General features: G+C 37.5%; 1 pseudogene; it reads left to right on the top strand.

Moving 5' to 3' along the window:
- Nucleotides 1–10,937: 10,937 nt before the first annotated feature.
- Nucleotides 10,938–26,185, top strand: part of LOC107505735 — a 43,121-nt pseudogene continuing 27,873 nt past the window's right edge.

The raw sequence follows: 26,185 nt of genomic DNA, 5'->3' as shown, positions 1-26,185 counted from the left end.
TAGAAATATTCCCCATAATGTTAATGGCTTTTCTTCTCAGAGTCCTCATTTGTGTAGCCACTTAGAGCTCCAAAAAAGCCCCCATGAAAAATGATCAGCCAAGTTCCAGGGCACAAAGCTCCATGTTCTCATTTGTTCAATTTTTAAAACAGACTCGGCTCACATGCTCTATCTGTAGAACAATCACTTGTAGAGCTCAGTTACTGTGATGCCTTGAGGCAAACTGACTATAAACTTGTTTAAGAGAAAATGAAAAAATATGTCCCACCTTTCATTTCAGTTCAAGTTATTGGAGTTTAGGTTCCAGCATGACTCAAGTATATAAAAATTCAATCTGGAGTGAGGACATTTACAACACAGTTGGTGAATGCACCATAAAGGGATGAAACATCACATGACCAGGTGCACAAGTCCAGCTTTCCAGACCAGGTCACGCAGTTTCCAGAATCACTGCACTGGGTACCAGCATACAAAATTTGTATTCACCCTGTATTGTAAAAACATCCTTTAGCTTCAGGAGATAACATAGAAGACTGTGAAAAGGAAAACTCACTCAACTGAAGTTTTATCACTTTTAAATTTTTATGTCAGCACCTCGTAAGTCATCGCAGGTCTCTGAAAAGAGATTTCATGTAGACACGAGTCCTTCAGAAGAATTTCGTGCAGAAGTCCGGGTAGCCCCCAAGCTAGTTTCACCACCACCATTCTAATGTGTCTCACGCACTGCTAGATGGATGTGTCCAAAATGCACTGCTTCCTGCCAGTCCTTGCCACGGGCACATATTGGATTTTCCGCTCCTTACGGTTTGAAGCTCTAGTTCCTGAGGTTAACATCCAAGGGCCTAAACATTTAGCTCTGGATTGTCTTTCTAGTCTTATCTCTTGCTACTTCCTTTAACATACCATTGGCCCTGCTTGAGAAACACAGGTTTGAACTGTGTGGATCCACTTATATGCATATATCTTCAATAAATACTACAAATGCATTTTCTCTTCCTCATGATTTTAATAACATTTTCTTTCCTCTAGATTACTTTACTATAAAAATATAGTATATAATACATATAACATGTAAAATATGTATTAATCAACTGCTTATGTTATCAGTAAGGCTTTCTGTCAACAGTAGGCCATTAGTAATTAAGTTCTGGGGGAGTCAACAGCTATATGCAGATTTTCAACTGTGTGGGGGATCAATGCCCCTAACCCCTACATTGTTCAAGGGTCAATTGTACTTTTACTTCTTGATAAATAAAATTTTTCAATTGGTGTTTTCTATCCTTGGGCCTTTCTTTCCTCATTTTCCCTTCTAGATGGATAAGTAGACTTTTTTTTTTTTTGGTCTAAATCCTTGTGAAATTCTTACCTACTTTGAAACTCTCTTGGGTTTATTTTTATATTTTACTTCTACCCTTTGTAACACCACATGTTTTAGGACTGTTTTTGTGCCCATTGCATAATTCCAGCTCATCCATTTTATTCATTCCATAAATTCCTACTAGGTGTCTGAATAAAAACAGACTTCGTTTCTGATCTTGGCATTTTTAGCTAGTGAGCCTTCAGACAATAATGACAGAAACAAATGTCCTGTTATAACCATAACAATGAATGAGAGGTACAAATGTCATGAGATCCTAAAATAGTCAATTTGACCCAGTTGAAAAGATTAAGTAAGGCGTGCCTATGGAAATGACAACTGAGATGATGTAATTTGAATGATGACTTCAAGTTTACTGGATAAAAAGGGTGGGAAAGAGAGTTTCCAGCAGAGTAACCTGCATTAGAAGGGAATAAGGCAAGAACAAATAACTGAAAGGAGTCAAGGTTGCTAGAGTAGAAAAAGAGAGGAATGATACAGAGAAAGATACATTTGGAAAGTGGCCAAGCCTTGGATGGCCTCCTAGTCCAGGGTTCTCAAATGTCTTAATCTCAGGAACCTGCTACAATCTTAAAAGTTACTGAGAATGCCGAAGAGCTTTTGCTTACATATGCATTATATCTACTAACACTTACTATTTTTATAAATTAAACCTGAAAAATTTTTGAAGTATTTATTAATTCATTTAAAGTAACAGAAATAAGTTTAGCATATGTTAAGATAACATGATTTTTATTTGTTCTAAAAAACTGTGTGTCTCAAAACAAAAAAGAATTAGTGAGGAGAGTGATATGTTGTTTTATGCTTTTGCAAATCCCTCTAATATTTGCCCTAATAGAGGACAACTAGATTCTAACATCTGCTTCTGTGTTCGTTCTGTTCCAATAGCACAGGTCAGGTCACTATGGAAAATTCCAGTGCATTGAGAATGAATAAGAGTGAAAATGTGGTAGTATTAAGAAAATAATTTCTGTCTTGTGGATCCCTCGAATAGATCCCCAAATGACACTTTGAGAATAGCTGTTCCATGTCATGCAGATTTATGTCCTGTGCCATGTGGAGAAAGAATTACAAGGACATTAGAGATGTAGGAAGATGAATACGGTAGCACTTTATAACATTTTCGTGAGACTGGTAGCTTAGACTAGGGTATTTCACACTTATAAGAAAGATGGATGATTAAGGTACTAGTTAGGAGATTTAATGGACAACAAACACTTCGTGATGGGTCTGATGTGGGGGAAAACATTGTTGAAAATGGTAGTTCTAGTTTTCTTGTTTGTATTAGTAAGTGGATAACTGGGCTCTTGACTAAAATAGGAATCAAAGAAATAGGACAGTTTGGGAGAGCACGCTCATAAGTTTAGTTTGGCCAAGTTGAGACTGAAGTTTCTTTAAGACATTCCCCTGACCCTCTCCCTCTAGCAAAAATGGCAAGTAATCAGTTGCCTGTATATGCCCATGGCAAAGAATGGAGGTCTTAGCAGATATATACATGTGCCAGCCATGTACCTATTGTGCTTAGTAAAGTTCTCAGTGTGTATAAGTTTGCTTAGGAGAAAATATAAGGAATTATTCCTTGAGGAATTCCTAAATGTAATGCTGGAGATGAGGAAGCCATATTAGTAATGCAAGAAAGAGACAGGGTAGCCACCGAGGTGAAGGAAAAACCAGGAGAGTACAGATGCGTCTCAAGTTATGATGGCATTATGTCCCAATAAATTCATGGTAAGTGAAGAATGATGTAAGTCAAAAAATCACTTAATACACCTAATCTACCATGACAACTTAGCCTAGCCTACCTTAGAACATAGCACACTGTAGAGTATCGCTTGTTTACCCTTGTGTTCACATGGCTAATTTGGAGCTGTCCAGCTTCAAGAGAGTATCATATTGAATATTGCTAGCCAAGGAAATGATCAAATCTCAAGGTATGATTTCTACTCAATGTATATTGAACTCACACCATTATAATCAAAACTTGTAAGTTGAACTATCCTAAGTTGTGGACCATCTGACTAACATGTGCGATGTGTTACTGGACAAATACGAGAGACACAAAATAACTAGAAAGAGGATAACCCGTAAAGAAAATTCTTGAGTGCTGTTTCAAATACTAAATAGGCATTTGCCAAGAAAAACAAAACAAAATAAAAAACGAGCAAGGCACGCTAGGGAGAGATACAAAATAATCGAAAGCACACGAGGGTAGAAAAGCATGGAACGGTCAATCATCTGACATTGACAGAGCAAGATATTTGGATCAGGACTAGGAAAACATGAACCTGAAAAAGGCTGAATGAAAAACACCAGATGGTAGAGGTCCTCATATGCCATACAAACGAATTTGGGCTTAATGCTATATTTTTGCAAAGAAAAGATTTTAACATCGAGTGTCAACTGGAGTGCTACCTTAAACCATTTCTTACTCTGCATACTTTCTGTGATATGGTTTAACTAAGAGCCATATTCTCTCATATGGTTTAACTAAGAGCCATATGCCAATGACTCTCCAAAACACATCTCTAATTCTGACATCCCACCTGAAATTCCATTTGGGCTTTTCTACTTGTCTGTCTCATATATCTTCAACTCAGAATGCTAAAACTATGGTATTCGAAAAAATTTGAAAGGTCTTGCCTTTCTATGACCACATTTTACAGAGGAGGAAAAAAGACACAGGGATAAATATTATTCTCCCCAGTTTGTCTTTCTCCTCAGTGTGAAATGAGAATAGAACCCAAATGCCCTGACTCATGTTTCTTCTTTCTTCCATTATTTAATGTGATATATGCATTGACTCCAAAGAGGGTCTTTGCTACAGGAAATGCACTCAGCTAGGGTCCTTAGGAGATACAAAGATGTGTAAGACTTTTCAAGCAGCTTATTAATCAGAGAATAAATATGTATAGTAACATTAGGCAAAATTTAAATGTTCCATGAGAGCTATACAGAAAAAGCTATAAGGAATTTAAATGAGGACCAGTTTGCATGTTATTTTGTTTTTATTTTTTAATATGTGATATGCATTTGCATGTTTGTTACATGAATTTAACTATACCTCATTTACTTTACATATCAAACATACAGTTGGCATGCATATGCTTTCTACTCCAAAGAAAGACATGATAACTTTAGGATCATAGCCAGGGCTTTGTTTCCTTCCCTTAAAGGAGTACAAAGTCATTAATTTCCCCGAGTCTGGGAGAATACTGGGATGGAGATGGATACAGAGGTAGGAAAGCAGTTTGATCCTGAAATGGTTGGTGTGTGCAGAAACTGCACAGCAGATCGTGAGACAAGCTCTCAGGACTGCTTTTAAGGCTGCTGCAACACTTCGGTGTAGCCTCAGATTCTGAAAACGACCTGTTTGTTTACTTCGACTGCAGTAGCCACAAGCAAGACTTGTCTTGGAATTGCAGCCTCCACAAGAGTTCTGTCTGTCTTTTCTTAAGCTTCTCCAGCTTCAGATCTCACTGGGGAAGCAGAAAGACATGAAGAGCTGAGTAAAGTGAAATGCATATCACTAGGAATCTTTTCAAGCGAAGTTGGTAGAGAGAATACCTATCAGGAAAGATGTTACTGCATGAGATCTCCAAAGTCCTCTTATGAGCTGTGAACGATAACAAGAGTTTGGCAAGATCCACTGAGAATCTAAATTTTAATAGGAGTCTGATTGGCATTTTCCTAGGTTACACCTTCTGGCTCAGAAAAGAAGAAAAATTATGACAGTGAAAAAGCAACATCAACTCTCCCCGGGTCCTCTGTACCTCTTGTATCTGCAAAATTCAAAGTGCCCAAAAACAATCAGAAATTCATTTTCAGGGCAGGAAGAAAGCTAGGGGGGAAATGCCTCAAATCATAGTGAAAAGAGTGGAAAATAACTTCGGAGGGGAAAACTACAGGCAAAAGTGGTGAATAATTATCCCTCATGACATCATTATATGAAATATATTTATTTGAACACATCCCAAAATATGGGTAAAATTCTAAGAAGGAGCATGGTATACCACAGGAATTTCAAAGCCCCGTGTTAAAAATGCAGCTCCTAAGTCATATCCAAATCCAGATATGGGGTGGAGCCTGGGATTGTGCATTTTTAACAAGCTTCCAGGTGATAATGGAAGTCCTGTAGGCTCATGGACTACACAATGAATAGCAAGGAGAAGGAAAGTTCATCAAATTAGAGGTCAGAAAAATCAGGTCACACTCTCTTCTCTTCAGCCTCCACTATAGACACACATGTGCATGCACACACGCATATGTGTGCACACACCCACACTATTCACAATCTTTTTTTAATAACTTTTTCTCTTTTTAAAAAAAATTTTAATTAATTTTATTTTTAAATTAATTAATTTTTTATTTGAAGAAATGATTTAATTTTATTTTCCCCCATCTACCTTCATTCTCCCTCCTACCCGCTGATAACCACTAGTCCATTGTCAATGTCCATGAGTCTCTGTTTATTTGTCCTGTTCATTTGTTGCTTTTAGGTTTATATCCCACATATAAGCCATATCATGTGATTTTCAACTTTTTCTGTCTGGCTTATTTCACTTAGTATGATTATCTCGAGATCCATCCATGTTGTCATAAATAGCAGTATTTCATCTCTTCTTATGGATGAGTAATATTCCCCAGTAGAGGGATTGCCAGGTCATATGGTAGATCAATTCTTAGTGTTTTCCATAGCAGCTGTACCAATTTGCAGTCCCACCAGCAGTGTATGAGGGTTCCTATTTCTCCACATCCTCTCCAACATTTGTTGTTACTTGTCCTGTTGACTATAGCTATTCTAACAGGTGTGAGATGATATCTCATTGTAGTTTTAATTTGCATTTCCCCAATAGCTAGCAATGTTGAGCATCTTTTCAAATATTTGTTGGCCATTTGTATGTCCTCTGGGGAGAATTGTCTGTTCAGGGACTGCCCATTTTTTGATTGGATCGTTTGCTTTTTTGTTGTTATTGAGTCATATGAGTTCTTTGTATAGTTTGGATATTAGGCCCTATTGGAGGCATTGTTTGCCAAATATACTTTCCTATTCAAATGGCTATCTCTTTGCCTTATTGATGGTTGTTTTTTGCTGAGCACAGGCTTTTTAGTTTGATGGAGTCCCATTCATTTATTTTTGCTTTTACTTCCCTTTCCTTTGAGGTCAAATTCAGAAAATCCTCTTTAAGCTCAAGGTCCTTGAGTTTCATTCCTATGTTTTCTTCTATGCATTTTATTGCTTCAGTTCTTATATTCAGGTCCTTAATTCATTTCGAGTTAAATTTTGGTGTGTGGTGATAGACAACAGTCTAGTTTCATTCTTTTGTAGATGGCTTTCCAGTTTACCCAGCACCATTTATTGAAGAAGCTTTCCTTTCTCCATTGTATGTTTTGGCTTTTTTGTCAAAAATTATTTGCCCATATAAATATGGGTTTACTTCTGGACTCTCCATTCTGTTCCACTGGTCCATGTGTCTGTTTTGCTGCCAAAACCATGCCATTTTGATTACTGTCACTTTGTAGTATAATTTGAAGTTGGGCAGAGTGATGCCTCCAACCTTGTTCTTTTTTCTCAGGATGGCTTTGGAAATTTGGGGTGTTTTGTCCTTCCATACAAATCTGATGATTTTTGTTCAATTTCCTTAAAAAATACCAATAGGATTTTGATGGGGATTGCATTAAATCTGTATAATGCTTTAGGTAATATGGTCATTTGAACTATGTTGATTCTTTCAATCTAAGAACACAAAATATCTTTCCATTTCTTTATATCTTCTTCTATTTCTTTTAACAGAGTCTTATAGTTTTCATTATATAGGTCCTTCACATGACAAACTTTATAATCTTCAGCCAGAAACCTTACCTCTCTGGCCCTTGATTCCTACAAAAGGAGATGTAATCATATGCCTAAAATAGAGTCTTATTGAGAAATAATACATATGAAAACACATTGATTATAAAATACATAAATAAAATTTAGTTTAGTGGTATTTGAATAAACAGAAATATGGAATTATTTATGTTAAGTGAAAAATTACTGAGAGTAATAATGGCTATTCAGGGTCTGTTTTGGTTTCATTCAATCTGATGGTTTTTTTGTTCAATTTCTTTAAAAAATACCATTGGGATTTTGATGAGATTGCATTAAATCTACATATTACTTTAATAATGGCTTATAGTTTCCAGTGTATACATCCTTCACATTCTTTGTTAAGTTTATTTCCAGGTATTTTATTCTTTTTGTTGCAACTGCCTGATTGCTCTGGATAGAACTTTTAATACTATGTTAAATAACAGTGGTGAGAGTGGGCATTTTCCTTTTTCCTGATCTTAAAGGAAAAGCTTTCAGTTTTTCACTATTGAGTATGATATTAGCTAAGAGTTTATCAATACGACCTTTATTATGTTGAGTATATTACTTTCCTTCTACCCATTTTACTGAGTGCTTTAATAATAAATGGATGTCGTATCTTGTCAAATGCTTTTTTCTAAATCTATTGATATGACCATATAATTTTTATCTATTTTGTTAGTGTGGTGTATCACATTGATCGATTTGCATATGTTGAAACATCCTTGCGCCCTTGGAATGAACCCCACTTGATTGTGATGCATTGCTTTTTAAGGTATCATTGTATTCAATTTGCTAGTATTTGGGGGATTTTTGTATCTGTATTCATCAGAGAAATTCGTTTCCATCTCTGGAGACCACAGCTCTAAGTATCTACAGAAGTTGTTCTCAAACCTTGCTGCTCGTTAAAACCACCCAAAAAATTTTTAAAAATTACCACGGCCTGGGCATGTCCCATCATACAATTCTGTTTCAAAATATAGACAGTACTGAAAATACTGGACCCTTAAGAGCCATGCTAATCGAGCAGAACTGGCTGGGAAAGTCAGGGAAAGCTGAATGATGGCTGCAGATAAGGAAAAGGAGATTTGTAGGAGTGTCTGTGTCAGTGTGAATGTGCCCACTGAAGGAAAACTGGTTTCTCTATTGAAGTTATTCAAAGAAAATAGGAGCAGCTGGCGAAGGTAATAATCCTCACCCTGCTGGCTTGTGAGGATCAAATGAGATAATGTCTTGAATGCAGCCGAATGTCTGTTTTAGTGTTATAAAAATATGTAGTGTTGTTATTACCAGATTCATCAAACAACTCTTATACTCAGAAGAGAGTGAGATGTAACTGTTAAAGAGGATTTCTTTAAAGCAGTCACCTTCAGAATTCACCTCCTAACATAATATCTTTCAAACTAACAAAAATTTACAGAGGAATCTGCACAGTATGAGCTAAGTAGAAGCTCTGATTATTTTGTGCATTTTATTGTTGTTGTTCTTGTTCTTGACCTTAAAGATTGTGGTAAGCTTTACTGAAGTACTCTTGAAATATCAGTTTTGAAACAAAAACAAGTTTTCAGCTGCCTCTTAAAAATAACAAAAACTTTAAGTGGCTCATAAACAAAAATAAAGAAAAAAATAGAGACAAGCAGATGTGTGACATGGACGAATTTACATAACAAGTAAGTGTTGAAATAAAAATCCAATAGAATAGACAGCACATTCAAAGGAAAGATGTAATTAGGAGGTGAAGCAGCATTCTCTGGCAAAAAGATCACAGCCTTTCGCCCATGGCTATCTAGGAAAACATGGCAGGCCTTTATCCATGAAATGATCTTGGATGAAAAGTCTCTCACGGGTGTCAGGGACTCTGAAGCATGGAAAATGTAATAGTGTTGAAAAACAAACCAACTAGAAGGGCAAATCTCACTGGAGAAAAAGCAAAATTATCAAAAATGGAAAAATATATAAATATATGTTTCTAAAACTCTGTATATGTTGCTTTCTGGTTTGTGGAATTCAAGGATATATGGCTGGTAGTGCAGAATAAATTGTGAAGCATTTACATTTATTGAGTGCTCCCAATATGCTAAATACAGTGTTTAGCTCTTTATATTAACTCTTTGGATTCTCACAACTCATTGAGGTAGGTATTATTATTATTACCCTCATTTTACAGTTGAGGAAATTTAGGCAAAACCAAACATTAGTTCAACAGATGGCATATGCCAGGATTTGAAACTAGGTAGCTTAGTCTAAGAGACTATAATTTAACTACTGCATTATAATAATTCTCTAACTCGATGGGATGTTGTGCCTAGTGGAACCTATATTAACTAGTGGAATAGAAAGTCTTTCCATTTATATTTGTAGGCTTGATTGAAAGGACTTGGTCTTATTAATGAAGTTGAACATGACATGCTATCAGCGGATGGTATTCTTTGTTACAAATAATAGCACAGTCTTTTGTTTCCTGCTTCCAGTTTAATCTCTACAACCCATAAATATAGTACTTTTTCTAGTAAATTTAATTTTTACATATCTATTTGCCCTCATCAAACTATAAGCTATTAAACTATCAAACTATGAATCTCATTATTTTAAAAACTATATTGTTAATCTTTGTAGCACTAGTGTCTGACACAATATAAGTATACAGAATAATTAGTACTGAATGGGCCATTTAGAAGTAACTATCTAACTAAGTGAGGTTAAAGAAATTATAAATAGAGAGAGGTCAAGAGGAGAGATTTAGATTTGAGCATTAACCCAAAACATGATAACATCCCCTGAGGAAGAAAATAGAAAGACAAATTAGAAAGGAACCAAGGTCAGGCTGTACATTTGCATAGTTTGGCTGCCTTGTTTATAATACCCTCAGTATTTGTTTAGAAGGAAATATTCTAAATAATTTTTTAATAAAAACATATCATATATCTTTACTATGAAAAATGAAGAAAGAATAAAGGAAAGGAGGCCAAATAAAAGAGAAAGAGACTAAGATGGAAGATATCCCCATTCTCAGGTATCTTATGTACAAATGAGGAGGGGAAAACAAAAAAGACAAAACAAAGAAATTAAGGCAGTGGTTAGTGCTACAAAGCCACGTAAACAGAGTGGCATGAAGATAATACAAGAAGTCAAAGAGGAGGAATGCCACCTAGAGTGTTAAAGGAACAATACTTGCCCGTGGCCCACACTTGCTACAACCTCCTTGATCTCCCCAAGTATAGCAGCAAAGAGATCCTGAGAACGCGGCTGACCCAGGCCCTTGACAACTATGAGGGGTTTAGTTTGGCCTCAGGCTCCCCAGCTTGCCCTTCCTTCCTCAGTGTCCACATTGAGGCCTATACAGAAAATCATGGGGAGTGAGTTCTAATTTTTTTTTGTATAAGTAGGTTGGGTCTTTTGAATCCTGAATCTGGTTGATGTGTGTCCTGGGGTTGTAAGCAGTAGGCAACTTTCTAGAAAAATCAGGGTTTGAGGAGGGGAGGGTGTTGAAAACTTGGCTCTCTTATGGGAGGTGTTTTTCTTTTTAAACCAAATTACTGAGTGTTCCTTGCACTTGTGAATATGTTTTTATTATATTTAGTTAGTTAGTTAGTTAGTTAGTTAGTTAGTTAGTTAGTTTTTGTTTGTTTGTTTGATGACCTGTTGCCTTTTATTTAAAAAGTATTGTAGCCCTTCCTGGGGCTCCTATAACAAAAACAAACAAAGCCCAAAATGAAGCCTCTTTCTGGACAGAAACAAGTGGTGAAGACTGGGGCTCAGCAAATTGAATGTGTGCCCTGGGGAGGGCGACCTGGAAGGCCTCCCTGCCTGTGCTCCTCAGGACAGCCCTGGGCTGTCCCCTTGCCTCCCGCCTTGCCAGAAGATGAGGAAGAGGCAGGCCAGTCTTCTGAACACTCCGTGGGAGCCAAGCACTGGTGGTTGATATTGAGCAGAGACTTGTATGCCAAGAAGAAATCAGCCAGGTGAAAATATGGGGCAGAGTATTCTAGGCAGAAGGAATGGCAAGGACAAAGGCCCTGAGGCAGAAACAAGCATGGCATCCTTGAAGAACAGGAAAGGCCACTGCAACTGAACACAGAACACAGAGAAGACAATTCAGCACAATCCCAGCAGAGGGCTAAGGAAACCAAAGGAGGTGAGACTTCAATTGCTGATAAGGTTAACACTGGGGTGGAGCTAAGGTTCCTAGCTGAGCAACTAAGATCTCGCTGGTGTCTTTAAAAAGAGTATGATTTTAGTAAAATAGTTGGAATAGGCGAGCTTCTGTTTCCAGGGATCCAAATAAATGAGTCTGGTAATGAGAAAATGAAGACATCTAAGGATTTTAGCAGATAAAGAAAGAAGAGAAACTTCAGTGAAATGTAAGCAAGAGAGAAAATCATCAATGAAGATCTCAAAGGATTTAGATATGATTCCGGATATGAAGAAGAAAAATTATGTTTGGAAGGAGAGAAGCTTTTGCTAAGAATCTGTGTAAAGAAAAGGAGGTGTAATAAAAATATAGTAACTGGAAAATCTGAGGTGAAAGGAAGGAAATTAGAGGTGGCTCATGCCATCTAGTCTCTATCTCTTTAAAGTAGGGAATAAAGTCATTTGTTAAGAAGGAAATCACCAAAAACAGGATTAGCCATTGGAGGAGAATGGCAAATACAGGTAATACAGACAAGGAACAGTAGTAGTGCCTCACAGGTTGTAAGCTCATTGTAACCAGAATTGACATCCTATTCATTCCTGCATCTCTCGCTCTACATAGAAATGTCTTTCACAGGAAAGCTTCTTAGTTCTCGTTGACTAAAACAAAAACGAGTGTTTTGAGTTTACAGAGGAAGAAATGGGACTCTTAATTTGGCAAGTCTGACTATATCATTCTCTGTCTGCAGGATCAAGTCTAAAATCCTTAGCACAGAACACAGTGCCTTTCATAATCTGGCCACAACCTAACTTTCTAACCTTCTTTCCTTCATCTTCTCCCACAAGTCCATACTTCCAGCCCAACAAAACTGCTCTCTGGTCTTGTCACAGGCTGGGCTCGAAATGTTTAAGTCTTTTTACATGCTCTTCATCCCATCTGAAATGCCACATTCCATCATAAATGCCTACTAAACCCCAACTCGCCTTCTAAGTTTCAGAATAAATATCTCTACTTCTTTAAAACTACTATTCTTATCACGGATTATTCTCTGACTTCTCTAGTTTCCTTTAGTAATTTATACATACCTTTTTCATAGTATTCACCAAATTTTATTTTCATTACTTGTTTGAATGTCCAAGTAGCTCAGGATGAGGGACCATGTTACATTCAACTTTAAACACTCAGGCCCTCTCACTATAATGCCTGGAGTGTATTAGGCCCTCAATACGCTTTTACTACATAAATGAATGATGAGCACATCTAATACACTGCCTTTTTCCAATGCTGTTTTATTGAGCAAGGTTGTAATAACTGATAGATCTAGTAAGATCATAACTTTAAGTATATTATAAATACATTAGGACAAGTCTACATTATGTGCTAAACTGAATAATGTTAGCTTTTGAAAAAATATGTAAAACATACTTAAACTCTTGTCCAGATGTTAAGTCAATCACCTTCAAAAGAGACAGCGGAATGACTGACATCAGCAAAATGGCAGAAGAGGCAATTACAAACTCCTACTGCTCCACAGAAACAAAAACAAGCAGAAACTGTCAGAACCAACTTCGTCAGAACTCTGGAAAATAGGAAAAAGTTTGTAGTAACCAAGAAAAATGCTGATTTAAGAAAAAAATAAGTTGAAAACAGCAGGAAAGTTCTCTGGTATTTTTATTTGCTCTTGCCTCGCTCCCTCCCTGGCTACACGACAGTACTGAAGATGGCAGCCTGCATTCTCCATGTGGGACCCTGGTACCTTGTTCCGAAGGAAACAGAGCAGCACTTAATTGAGATTATTGTGTTTCTCTGTTACAACCTACGTGGGGGCTACCTAACGGACTGATGCAAAACACTCACCTGAGTTTTAACTAACTTAGATCACCAAGGGAGAAAAAGGCAGGTATTCCTTGAAAATATTTTAAGATAAATGGAAAATCCATAGCCACCTGGGATAAAAGGTTATGGTCAAGACATGTAATAAATATCTTCAAACCTGAGAGAGGAAGTAGGGACAGTTTCTTTGGGAAATTGGCACTCTCAAAACCACCATGTATACTCAGGAATTTAGGAAGCCATGCTCACTCACGCGCAGGGAGATGAGTGCTCATAAAACACATACGACTGTAAGCTTTCATCTTTGGCTGGTCTCTAGGCTTGCTGCAAGCATGAAGTGAAGGCTAGGGAGAAATTGTTAATGACCTGGCTAGGGTTAAAGAAGTGCCAAAGTTGAGGGCCAGTCTGTAAAGACTAGGATTGGTGTTTGTTTACTTTTTTGTTGTCGTTTTTGTTTTATGTTCTAGAGAATCTTTGTCAAAAGACTTCTTGAATACAACTGAACGAAGAGACCTCACTGAACACACATGACAAGAAACATAGTCATTGCAAAAATAGTTTGAAATAGAAATTAAACAGATGATTGCAACCATCAACAATCGAGAACAGCAAACCCCAAGGAAGAGGAATCTTATTTCCAAATTTTCCGTATCATAACATTCAATTGTCTAGGTTTCAGCAAAAAACTCACGAAGCATACAAAGAAACAGGCAAGTATGATCCACTCAATGAAAAAAATAAATGAACAGAAACAATCTCTGAGGAAGTCCACACATTAGATATACTAGACAAATCAACTGTCAAAAGAGACCGAGGGATGCTTGTACCGATAAAAAAAGGTCAATATTGCAGCATTTTTTTCTAGATGAAAGCTTTTTGAGCCAGTAATTGGTTTTCAAGTTCTGCTTCATTTTAACATAAAAATCTCAACGAACATCTCAAAATAAAAGTGTTTGGGATGGATTTTACCAGCTTAACTATCTCTAAAGAATTTCTTACTAGATAACTTTTGAGAAGTAGAAACATCTTAAAGAATTACCCTCATGTATCTGCTCTGATGAATGATGACTTACAAAATGTTTCCCCAAAGTCCTGAATCAATTCAATTGTGGCAAGTTGTGCTACAAATTATTTCTGATTTGCTTACAAGGAGAAATAACTGTATTTTTCAAGTCCTTAGTATGTGCTTAGGCAATGTGTTAAACACTTCGCATGGACATTTTCTTAAGAACTCTTTGAAATAAGTGTAATTATCATCTCCATTTTTACTGATAGAAAATAGCCTTAAAGAAGCTGAATAATTAACCAAAAAAATCAGAGATGGCTAGTGAGAGCACAGATATTTGAACACTGGTAGCCTTGCTCCAGAGCTATCCACACTTATCTACCCATGTGTTTTCTTATGCTATAGACTATAGCTGCCCAGATAATTCAGAATATTTTTTTAATCAATTTTTAAATCAATTAAGAAGGTAACACAGCTTTCTTATATTTGATTTTTTAGCAAAACTGTTTCAAGTCCATAATTTACAGCAGTCCTCTGGATTTAATATATAACAAGCTAACACGATTATTATTGGACACATTCAATAATAAAGCATCATAGATGTTTTCCAACCTATCTATTTTAACCTTACAAATGTGCGACTCTTACTACTCAGAGTTTATCATATACATATGTTCTTCACTCCTATAATTAAAGAAAACCCCAAATGGCTACTATAGTTAATCCTTTGCCTCTGTTTAAAAAGTAAAAGAACAAATCTCTCTATTTAGAACAAACTTCTGGTATTATATGCTGTTTTGATAGGTTGGTTAAGCTGAAAATTTGAATGACCTTTCAGTAATTGACATAATAGAAGTAAAAGATATAAAAATATATAGCACATGTATATATCTGAAGTGTGGTTATTGAAAAAGTAGATGGCACAACTGAGTAATAAAAATGAGCAATTGTTATACCTAAGTGGTTTGGAAAATTCCTGAGAAGGAATTTAGTGATAATAAATCTAAGGTTTTCAGTCTGAAACTCATTGTTCTTGCTTTTCACCTTGATGGTTTAAAAGTCCTAAATAAGAGATTGGAAAGGATGATTATGGGAAAACCCGAGAAGGAAGCGGGTACAAAGAGAGAAAGACAGGAACTGCTGAGAAGAAAAACAAATATGTACTTTTCAAGTGGGAATCTAGCCCAACGCAGATAGAGGAAAATCTTACTGGCGAGAGCACAGTGCACAGCAGTGAACAGAGGTGGGGTAATGGACAGAATGACTCATCTGATGTTGGATTTTTCTAGCAAACAGCATTTCTAAATGAAGCAGCTTTTGTTATGAGTGTCAAGAGAATACAAAGACAATCTAAAGCCAACAAAGGAAATCCTTGATTCAAAAAGGACTGATGGAAACCCATTGATAATGAGCCCCAGAGCAATTCAACCTCAAAAATATTTGGCAGCATACACTGAATTTGGCTCAGCTCCTTAGGGAATATCATGCCCTAAGACTCGTCCAGGATTTTATTATCGTTAGCAAATTCTTTTTAATTAGGATGACTTTTATTTAAAACTAAGGTCACATTTATCCTGCCTGGAAAAAAAAGTCTGTGTACCAAGGGGCTACTAGTATTCAATCGTGGTTTTTGAAGGTTTTCACACATCTAATACTCAGCTCAGCAACTTCAAAATGTGTCACATTGCTTTGGTTTTGGTCACATTGTTCTTGTTACCCAAGGACATGTGGGTAAACTTATGAATAATCACTCAGCAGATTAATCAATCTATTGCACTATAAAGAAATTAGTTTTATAGTACTGATGAGTTTTCCAACTAATTTAAGAGTTTATAATTTTGATGATTTCAGCTAAACGTTACCTCATACTTTCATAATTTACAATATAACAAAGGTTTTCAGATTTTGATAAATGCAAAATGTGTAAATTCAAGTCACATCCTTTCCCTTTCTGTCTTTTTGTCCATAAATCTTGAGTTAAAAATTGCTTATTTTTTGTGCAGGGTGTTTGAAGAGGTATGTAGGAGAACAAATCACAAAAGAAAGAATACTTCCGTAGGGATGTGTACCCTGTAATACGAGCAGAGAAAGAGTTCCACAGTTTGTGCTAGTACTGCCTATGTTGTCATAGTTAATTCCATTATAAAATACGTATTGGTGCACTCCATAACTGCCGTGCATTGGTGAAAGCAGGCACACAAAAAAGGAAGGAATGAAGGAACTGTTTCTTCACTGTCTTCTAAAAATAAAGATAAGCAATTAAGCCAACTGTAGTTTTTTTCTGCAGATATTAACTTTACTATTCCTTTTAGACAGTATAGATTTGACTTCAGACAAAACATTTTAATTTGCCCAAATCAGCCAAATGCTGTTTACTGTCCAAAAATTTGAGGATATCAATTTCTATATAAGGAATTCATTTTTGGAAGGTCACCACCAGTACTCATTCTTGGTTGTCTAGACTGTGGCCACCTGAGATGAAGAGTGCTTCCCTCTCCCAGCAGGAGGAAACTGCACCCAAACTCAGCTTTCCAAGGCCCCCAAAGATCCCTATGTGCTGTGCAGCTGACTTGCCTGACAGCCCCTGTACACAGTTAACATCTAACCCAAAATGTTCAGTGCCCAATAATTTGATACTCTTCTCATCGACAAAATTGTTTTCATGTCATATAAGAAGATGCAATAAGCCCTTCCTTACTCTGGAATGCAACTGCAGTAAAGAGTTGACTCTGTGGGTCTGAGAAGCTTAAACCATGCATATCCCAAAGAAAAGTCTGGCCTTTGACTGACTTCTGGAAGGTAACCGCTAAGCCCTTGAAATGCCCTGCCTGTAAGAATATCTCTCCTTATCTAAGAGCCTTGGACTACACCAGGTAGTCTATGCTAGCAATGTGATTTATGGTTGGGTCATGTGGTACCAACTCAACTTGACCTCTGGAGGGATTAGAAACTGAGTAACTAAGGTCAGTCACGTGGATTTTCCATGGCTACATGATGAACCCTCAATAAAACTGGATACAAAGAGTTGAGTGAGCTTTTCTGGTTGACAGTACTCCATATATATTGTCACACGTTGCTGGAAAAATTAAACATTGTTTATACAACTCCCTGGGGAAGGATGACTGGAAGTCCATGCTTGGTCTCTTCTAAACTTTGCCTCATGCACACTTTCCCTTTGCTAATTTTAATCTAGATCCTTTCACATAATAAACTTTAACTGTGAGTATAACTGCTTTTGTGAGTTCTTATAGCAAACCGGTGAACCTGAGGGTGGTTTTGGGAACTGGCCACACTAATCCACATTACATGTTCAGCAGTTTGCTGGTCCCATGTTCAGGAGGACAACGGGAAGACTGCGGGACCTATATCTTCTTACCTTTATAACTTTTAGCTCAGAATTTCCTGTGTAATCTGTTCCCTACATCATTTCGAATGGTGGAATTCATTGACATCAGGTGCAAAAATCATGAGTTCTTATTCTTTACATCAGGCGTTGTTAAGATACTTTTGAAAAAAGAGGAAAGAAATTTTATGCTTTTCCTATTTCATTATTTAAAAATTTTTAATTTAAATATTTGAACCACAGCAAAATTCACTTTGACTTCTTTTATAATTCCAGTATCACTGAGTTATATAAAAAATCCTTTATTTGTTACCTAGTACAAAATTCTCATACCTACTGTTGATTAAAAATGTAGAAAATGCCAGTTAAACAGAACTAATTTAGAAAAGAAAGCTATAGAGTATCATCGAAGCTAAAATAGTTAAAAAAAAAAAACCCAGCATGTTAAAACCTAAAGTTTCTTACATGTGTATTTCAATAACTAGGATTTCTATGAAGCTTTTAACTATACCATTGTCAGATTCCAAGATTCATTGTCCACATGTAGGTTTTCTATAAAAGGCCACCATTAAAAAACATAAATCTTAAGTCTCAAATATGTTATACTGATTCACACACTTGCAATGCATAGTACAATTAATGTTATAACCTATGAAGAACCCTGACTACCTACCTACCTGTGTCAGCACGCCAAATATGATGCATAGATCTATTTTCAGGAGTGAAATGTGCAATAACGACTGGCAAAGGCCAGGGCCAAATTACAAATTCTGTGAAATCTGGCTCTGCCTCCAACCTCATATCTTTCCTTGGTCCCAGCAACTTACTACCCAACCAGCACTTCACTTTCCCAACTTTTTGTGTCTCTGTTCACATACCTGTGCACTGCACACACACCGAACTCACAGATCTCCAGGTTTGAATGGCTGCCATGCCTAACGTAGAGCCTTCACATTGGAGGTGCTCAGTGATAATCAAAGGAACAACTTGATAGTCTCACTTACCCTCCCCCACCCCCACACACACATCTTCCAGGGAGGCATTCCTTTTATAACTCAAGAGTCAAGTTTCTAATCAAATAACTACTTACCTCCTTGTCCAATCTTGACTTTTCAAGGCAAAATAAATAAATTGGGTTTTCTATGAGGATCCAATCTTTTTATACCTTAAGTATCAAAATAATCACATAATTTTCATGTCAATTTTCTTAAAAAAAAATAAGTACTGCTGCTTTTGCCAATTTGGAATGGGGTATTTACTTAGTGAATGTGAGTACAATAGGCAGCTGAGGTAATTTGCACCTAACAGAATAAAACCTATTTTCTTTTATTGCGAGAATTGCTGTTGATGTTTTAAATAAATCCTCCAGAAGAAATCTCTTATTCTTGTGATACCTTTTTTTCTTTTACCTTTGTGGCCCTAGCCACATTTTATTCTATACTAAAATTATTCATAATGGTTTATCTCTTTAAATGAATTGTAAATTCCTTGAGGGTAATGGCCTCATTTCTACATGATCCTCAAATAGTTATAACAGTACTCATAAGACGGTAGTTGCTCAACAACTACTAGTTAAACATACAAGTAAATAAGTGGTTCCTATAGGAATCTTGCTCGCCATTTGTGTGTGTGAGTGTGTGCGTGTGTGTGTGTGTGTGTGTGCCTGTGTGTGTTCTTTTTTTCCCTGTATAAAAGCACAGGTTGAACATAAATGAGAATTAAAGCTAAGCTATGGGTTATGAATAAGTTCTACCTTATGGTTTTTGTAGGTAAAGCAAATCGTTATCTCAACTACTCACTACACCAAGTAAGCAGTTACCACCTGCAGCTACAACCAAGATGGCCCTGTGCAAACTCCAACTGGCATCTCCCTTTTAGTCACCTTGTAATCACCCTGCATTCTTGACTGATGCCCGAATTTCTGGATCATAGCTCACCATCTGGACTTCGTTCCTTCTCCAAGGACATTGTCTGCACTGGGCTACCGCTCAGTTGTTAATTAGTGACAGACTAGAGAAAAATGTCCTACTGATGATCACTAAAAATTTTTTCCAACAGCAATATCACCAAACATCCTTCGTTCTAAACCTCATCCTAATTCTCAGTTTAACAATGTTACGTGTACATTAAGAATAAATTTTGTTAGAGGTTTACTCGGAGAAATAATCCTTCTCTAAATTTTTGTGAATTACAGTTTCAAAAAGGAAACACTGAAAGAGAAACAGAATTATTGAATGGTTAAGGTCTGGCCTGGAAAGTTCCAGACTTGCCAGCAGGGCCCAGCCAGCTGCCTGTGACTTTCCACACATCAGCAAGTTCCCCTCATAAAAGGTTTACAGCTTAAGCCAGGCTGCTACAGACAGAGTTAAACCAACACAGTACAAAGAAGTGAGGGGAAAACAGTGTGAGACCAATTAAAACAAATTGGTAATGAAAGCAACAGCTGGATATCAACATGTTCTGCTCTGTTAATGGCATGTCAACGGCTAAATTTTAGAGAAACTGGTGCTGTTTGAAGGAAAGAAAGACCAGCACCCTAATGGGTCCGAACAGACCTGTACCTCGCCAGAGAGGAACTCCTGCCCACTCACTTGGGAAGGCCACCTGCACAGATGAAAACCCATGCAAGAAACTGTTCCATCTTCTAAAGCCTCCATGCAAACCGTCACTGCAGGGCATAATATCCTTTTCACCTCAGTACAGAGCTTTGACAAACTATTATGACAGAGGACAGCCAGTGCAACCTGAAAAACACTGGGAAGTCAGATGACCTGGGTCCATTGCTGTCATTACAACCTTTGCCCTCAAATGCCTCATCCGTAGAGAAATGAACCAGATGAGAAGTAAAAGACATGAGAGAAAAAACAGCACCAGCCACCACTGCAGGTCCCCAACTGCGGGAAGGGAGATGTGTAAACTTGGAACTAAAAAAAGAAATTTTTATGACTCTAGAAGATACATTTTAATTACTCATCTTGTGATCAGCTGTGACCCAGTGTTATTTTATTTTATTTTTTTTAATCTACTACTGTGGGAAAACTAGAGGAATTATGGAAACTTCCCATATTTTCATTCGGTGTCAGGAATGACAAACTCCAAGGAGGGAGTTTGGAGTTAGAGAGGAGAAAAACATTACATTGCTCTAGGAATTACTACACTCTTTAAAAATATTCAGTTATATTTTCCTAAGCCTAGGAGTGAAAAATGGCTAGGGGTTTAAGATATATTACTGTCCAGGCAGACATGGAGCATGGTTCCAAACCAGCTCCCTGTCTTAGAAGGAGAAGAGGTAGGGAAGGAAAGGTGGATCAAGAGCAATCTCAGGTCTCAGCGCTCATTAACATAACCCCAGGCCAAGCCAGGGGCTTTGAAGCATTCCAAGGGTGGAATTCCTTTCTTAGCCTCCACCCTGAGGCTCTGATAAAGCATTCAGCTTGTCTAGTGCTTCCTCAAAAGCTGAGGGCCTTTCAGGTCTCTCTCCAATTCCTTCCTCCTTGGTCTCCCTCCCCATCTTTGGCAAGTTGTATTGACTTCTGTGAGATATCAAGTATAAAACAGACCATGCACTCATTTCCCCAGCCAGAAACATGTTCTTAGAGACCCATAGAGTCATGCATCAGGGATTGCGACAATTGCAGGTTTACAGAATAAAAAGAAAACTAAGCACAAATAAACAGTGCACCAGTTTGGTGGAGGGGGCCAGGGGATCTAAGCAGCAGACCAACATTTGCCGGTTTTCTTGGTCTTCCAGGAAGTGAGAAGTGAACATATTTGCATGCAAAAAATGGAGAACATTCATTTGCAGAAAGCAAAACAACAGGTGTACACGTATACATATGTTCTAGTCAACTTTAGCCATAGTTTGTAACAGAAGTCCAAAGGTATAATTTACCCTCACAACTGTTCATTTTTTCCCACATGGGTGTTTCCATAATTAAATAATTGATGATTACCAAAAATACAATTTCAGTAATTTTAATAATTCACTGAGATTATAAAATGCCATGAATATCAAGAGACAGAAGCTCCCTGAACAGTAAGCCTGCTGCTATCCTCGGAATCGAAGCTGTGGAGCCAAGTGGCAGAAACCTTCAACCTTCCTTCCAGATTTTCTTCAGAACAGGGCATTCTGCTGACTTAGTGTTCTTATAGAACCAACAACTCTCCAAAGTGGGAATAAAACATTACCTTTATTACCCTCTATTATATGCATATGCCATCCATTATTTACTTCTCCCAGCAGCCCTGTGAGGTAGTCAGCATTATTCCCATTTTACAGATGAGAATATTGGCACTCAGAGAAGTTATGTCATGCTCAACTATGGCAAAGCTAGAATCAGAACACTGGCTCCTGAATGCCATTACAGAGGAATTAACTGCACCTGTCATTGCCTACCCCCTCACCAGAATTAAAATGTCAAAGCAGCATTCACCTCAGTGAAGGAGCTCATGAAATAGTTTGTTAGTGGCTCTAGGGTTTTCATCCCTGAGCCTTTGGTCACCACACTGTTCCTCCTTTCTCATCCATTATCACTGAGTGATGCTCAAAGTAGGAATTCTTAAAGTGGTCCAGGCAGGGCTAGTTTCATGGGTGTGCAATCTGTGCGGCTTCACAGGGGTCCACATTCAAAATGCCTTGTGTTTCGTTCAATGCTCCACTGTCATGGTGTTGAAACTCCTAACAATTTATCTTTGAACTTGTATGTTGTAAATGAAGTCAAATGGGGCAATGAAACATGGAAAGGAGATAAATGCAATATGAAAGTATGCACATCTGCCCTGATCCTTGACATCCTATTTGCCTATAACATTGGGGATGACCCATGAGCACATAATACCAGTGAACTCAGGATGCATGGGAGTTCAGCCAAACTCAAAGCAAGTATAAGATGAGCATGTTATATCTACAATGAAGTAAGCAGAAGTACTGATAGCCCCAAGAGCTATGTTTTCTGTTCTAAAGGTAGAACAAGAATTTTCTTCAAACTGAGAAAGAAGATAATGATGTTCTAAGAGAAACAATGACCAAGGAAATCTATCACATCCTTTCTTATCTTTTAGTCTTTCTTACTCAACAAGCTAATGGTAGACAATGTTGGTAGATGATCATGAGTCAAGAAGTGAAATAAAAACAGGTGAGTTACTTTTGTGGATCTGTGGATCTGTTTCCTCTCATGAAAATATCTGTATGCCCTGAGAAATATGAATTGTGTAATTTTGGTGATACCACACATGACTGAATGCTTTCATGTTTGTATTTAAAACTGGCACTGTACAATAAGGAGATGAATGGTAAAATTCATATTAATTATTTAAAACTTAATTTTCCATACTTAGAATACATTGAATAGTAAATAAAAGACACTATGACAAGTAAAGAGACAGAGAGACCACCAAAGAAAAGAAAACACTTTTTATTTTAGTGCTTGTAATGGCATTTTTTTCCTGCTTTTCGAGTAGGGGCCTTCTCATTTTTTGTTTAGACCTGGGCCCAGCAAATTAAGTAATTGGCCTAGGACTAGGCAAGCAAGCATTTTGCAGTCTTCACTATGCAATCTCAAATTCTGCACCAACTTGACATTTTGTGGCCTGGGCGTGGCCCCAAGATCTTGAGATCGACATGATGCATAATAATGGAGAACTCAGAAAAGGACATTTAACATCATGGCCTGAAGCACACAGGGTTTCCATTCTGTTTCTAGAGCAAAAATACTTTATTTTGTTGCTACCTGTGAAAATAGGATATTAATCCAGGGAATAGCTTACAGCTGAAAGATGTGAATTATGCACATTTGCCCTATGGCTTCAAGGTACAGGTATTAAAACTTGCCTCGGACATTGGGTTTGGGCTACATGGTTTAATGACATTGCAACAGGGAGAGTTGTAACTGGTCTTCGGAACTGACATATTTTCTACAAGACAAATGGGGAGAGTATACTCTAATGATTAATAGCATAAACCCAATAAATAGAGCCAAGTTCATCTATTTATTGCTAATTTAAGGAAAGATCTATTGTCTTAGTTTCCCCAACAGTAAAATAAAGAGCCCTACCTCAAAGGCTATTAAGAAAATTACATATCTAGGGCAAAAGACTCAGGATAGTGCCAAAAAAGAAAAAAAGAAAAAAGAAAGATAAGAATATATATATATACAGTGTCATGCCTCTTATCTGAAAGGAAATTCCTTCTGGAGAGCTCACTCTTATATCTCTTTGAAGCCAAGTAAAGCTTGGCCTGACTCCTTCCTTGGAAATACTTCTCCTTCTCCTTTCCTTTTAATTTTTGTTATCCAGTCCCTCTCTTAGGCACTGAGCAGTCCTTCCTTATTTCTCAAGGCATGCTTAGCGCCTTCCCCTCAAATGTGACTTTGAAAAGACAAAGTATCTAAATCACTCTTAGTTCACCACCCTTTTTCTACACTAAAGCAGGGGGACGCTATTCTGCTCATCCTAAAATCTCAATTAACGTGTGGAATAAAGGAATGACCTACTCCTCAAGAGTTCAAGATAACCTAGACGGTATTAGGTGTAAAAAAGACTAGGAGGCTCCTCAACTCTAGAGAAAGGTCAAGAAGAAAACACAAGGGCCCTCCTACAGCAAGCCTCCTCCTGCGTCCACCAGGGACTACTTGTGTCACTATCACAGTTGTTTTTTGTTTTTTGGTTTTTTTGAAATGGCACTGACGTTGAAAAGCAAAATGAAAAGTCTTTAGCATGGCATTGAAAACCCCACCCAATCCGGTACCATTCAACCTCTCCAGCACCATCTCCTGCTATTTTTTTAAACATATCTTTTTAAACATATTTTTTTAAATATATCCCTCAACTTGGCACTAGTCTTCGACATATCGGATTCCCAAGCCTGTATTCATTTAAATGTACTGTTTGTTCTGCTTGGAAAGAAGTCCTCCCCAACCTCTCTCCCTGTCTACTCAACACAAAACCCCCCTTTCCTTCTATCCCACTTCCTCTACACAGAGGTGCTTCTTCTCTCTGTTCCCATAGCTCTTCCACTTTATCTTTATATCCCTGAATCATCACATGGTACCTGATACAATCTGCTTACTGAATGAATGAATGAATGAACTATGGGTCACATCCGCTCCACAATTTTTCATCACTATGAGTTACTCTGTCTCACGTTGGTTCATTTTGGGTCCATCAGAGAATGATTACAAGGGGACTCTTAGCATATGGCTTTAAAATGAATAGCTTCTACCACAAGTGACCCAGCAAGTCCATGACATCTAGTAATCTAGAATAGTCAGTTTTTATGAGACTTAAATTTTAATTATTTGGTGAGGCTGTTCTGTAGAAAAATGGTTAATTAGCTGGTAAACAAGACTAAATGCATCCCTAGCACCCACATCTAAATGTGATCTCTGATTTTCTATTGACTGTGATATACCATGTAACTATATTCAAGATATGTCATTTTAAAATAAAGTAAAAACAATCAAATAAGCCTCGAACCTCTATGTCTTTATCAAAATGGCTCTCAAAAGAAGCTAGTTGCAAATGTGAGGAATGGAAGCATAATATTTTACTAAGGCTGTCATAATATTTACCACAAACTGGATGGCTTAAACAATGGAAGTTTATTGTCTCCAATTCTGGAGACTAGAGTCTGAAACCGAGGCATCAGCAGGGTTGGTTCCTCCGAGGACTGAAAAAAAGACCTGTTCCAGAACTCTCCCCTTGGCTTTTTGATGGCCATCTTCTCCCTGAGTCTCTTCACACAGTGCTCTCTCTATGTGTATCTCTGAGCCCAAATTTTCCCTTTTTATAAAGACACTGGTCATAAAGAATTAGCACAGCACCCACCCTAATAAGCTCGTCTTAACTAATTACATCTGCTCCCAACCTATTTCCAACGAAGGCCACATTTGAGGTCAACCTAAAAAAGTACTAGGAATTAGGACTTCAATATATGAATTTGGGGAAGCATCAATTCAACCCATGACAGAAGAGAACACACACAAGCGCGCGTGCACACACACACACGCGCGCACATGCACACGGTCATGCACATAGTCATGCCCACACATATGCACATAGTTTTCAGTGAAACACAGAGTTAAAAATCAGTTTGAGTAGTGGTTCCAGGTATGACAAGAAGCAATTCACCATCAGCCCCACTACAAAGTAAGAAAAAGCAATCTGGAAAACTATATATTTCAGTGAATCTGAAAGCAAGAATTTATTTTAATAACTTAATAGTCACCTCGTATGGCTGATGCATAAGGTTGTGTGAGTGAACAGAAGCAGATGACAGAGAGAGCTAGGCGGACCTGAAAAGGCCTGATGTGCCAGGCGAAGGATTTAAGACTTTATTCTCAGATTCCTAACTGTCCTCCTCAGGTATGCCCTCTAGGTAAGGGAGAGTGACAGCACACCTTAATAAGGTCTAGTGATATAGCCTTGGAGGACTTCCCACTGCACAAAATGTCTTTGAAGTCTCAAGATTCACCCTAAAATTCATCAACATTTTTGCCTTCAGCTCTATAATTAGATGTATTTTATTCTAGTCGTGTCCTTCCCTACATTTTCAAGTAAAATTTTTGTCTTGAAAATTGCAGCATTCTCTCTGGTCTCCTGGAGTTACTCTTAGTATACCATCTTGACATACTTAACAAGAAAGTGAC

This window comes from Rousettus aegyptiacus, unplaced genomic scaffold (assembly GCF_014176215.1).
Source record: "Rousettus aegyptiacus isolate mRouAeg1 unplaced genomic scaffold, mRouAeg1.p scaffold_m13_p_7, whole genome shotgun sequence".
Classification (NCBI taxonomy): Eukaryota; Metazoa; Chordata; class Mammalia; order Chiroptera; family Pteropodidae; genus Rousettus; species Rousettus aegyptiacus.
This window is presented reverse-complemented; position numbering and strand designations above follow the sequence as displayed.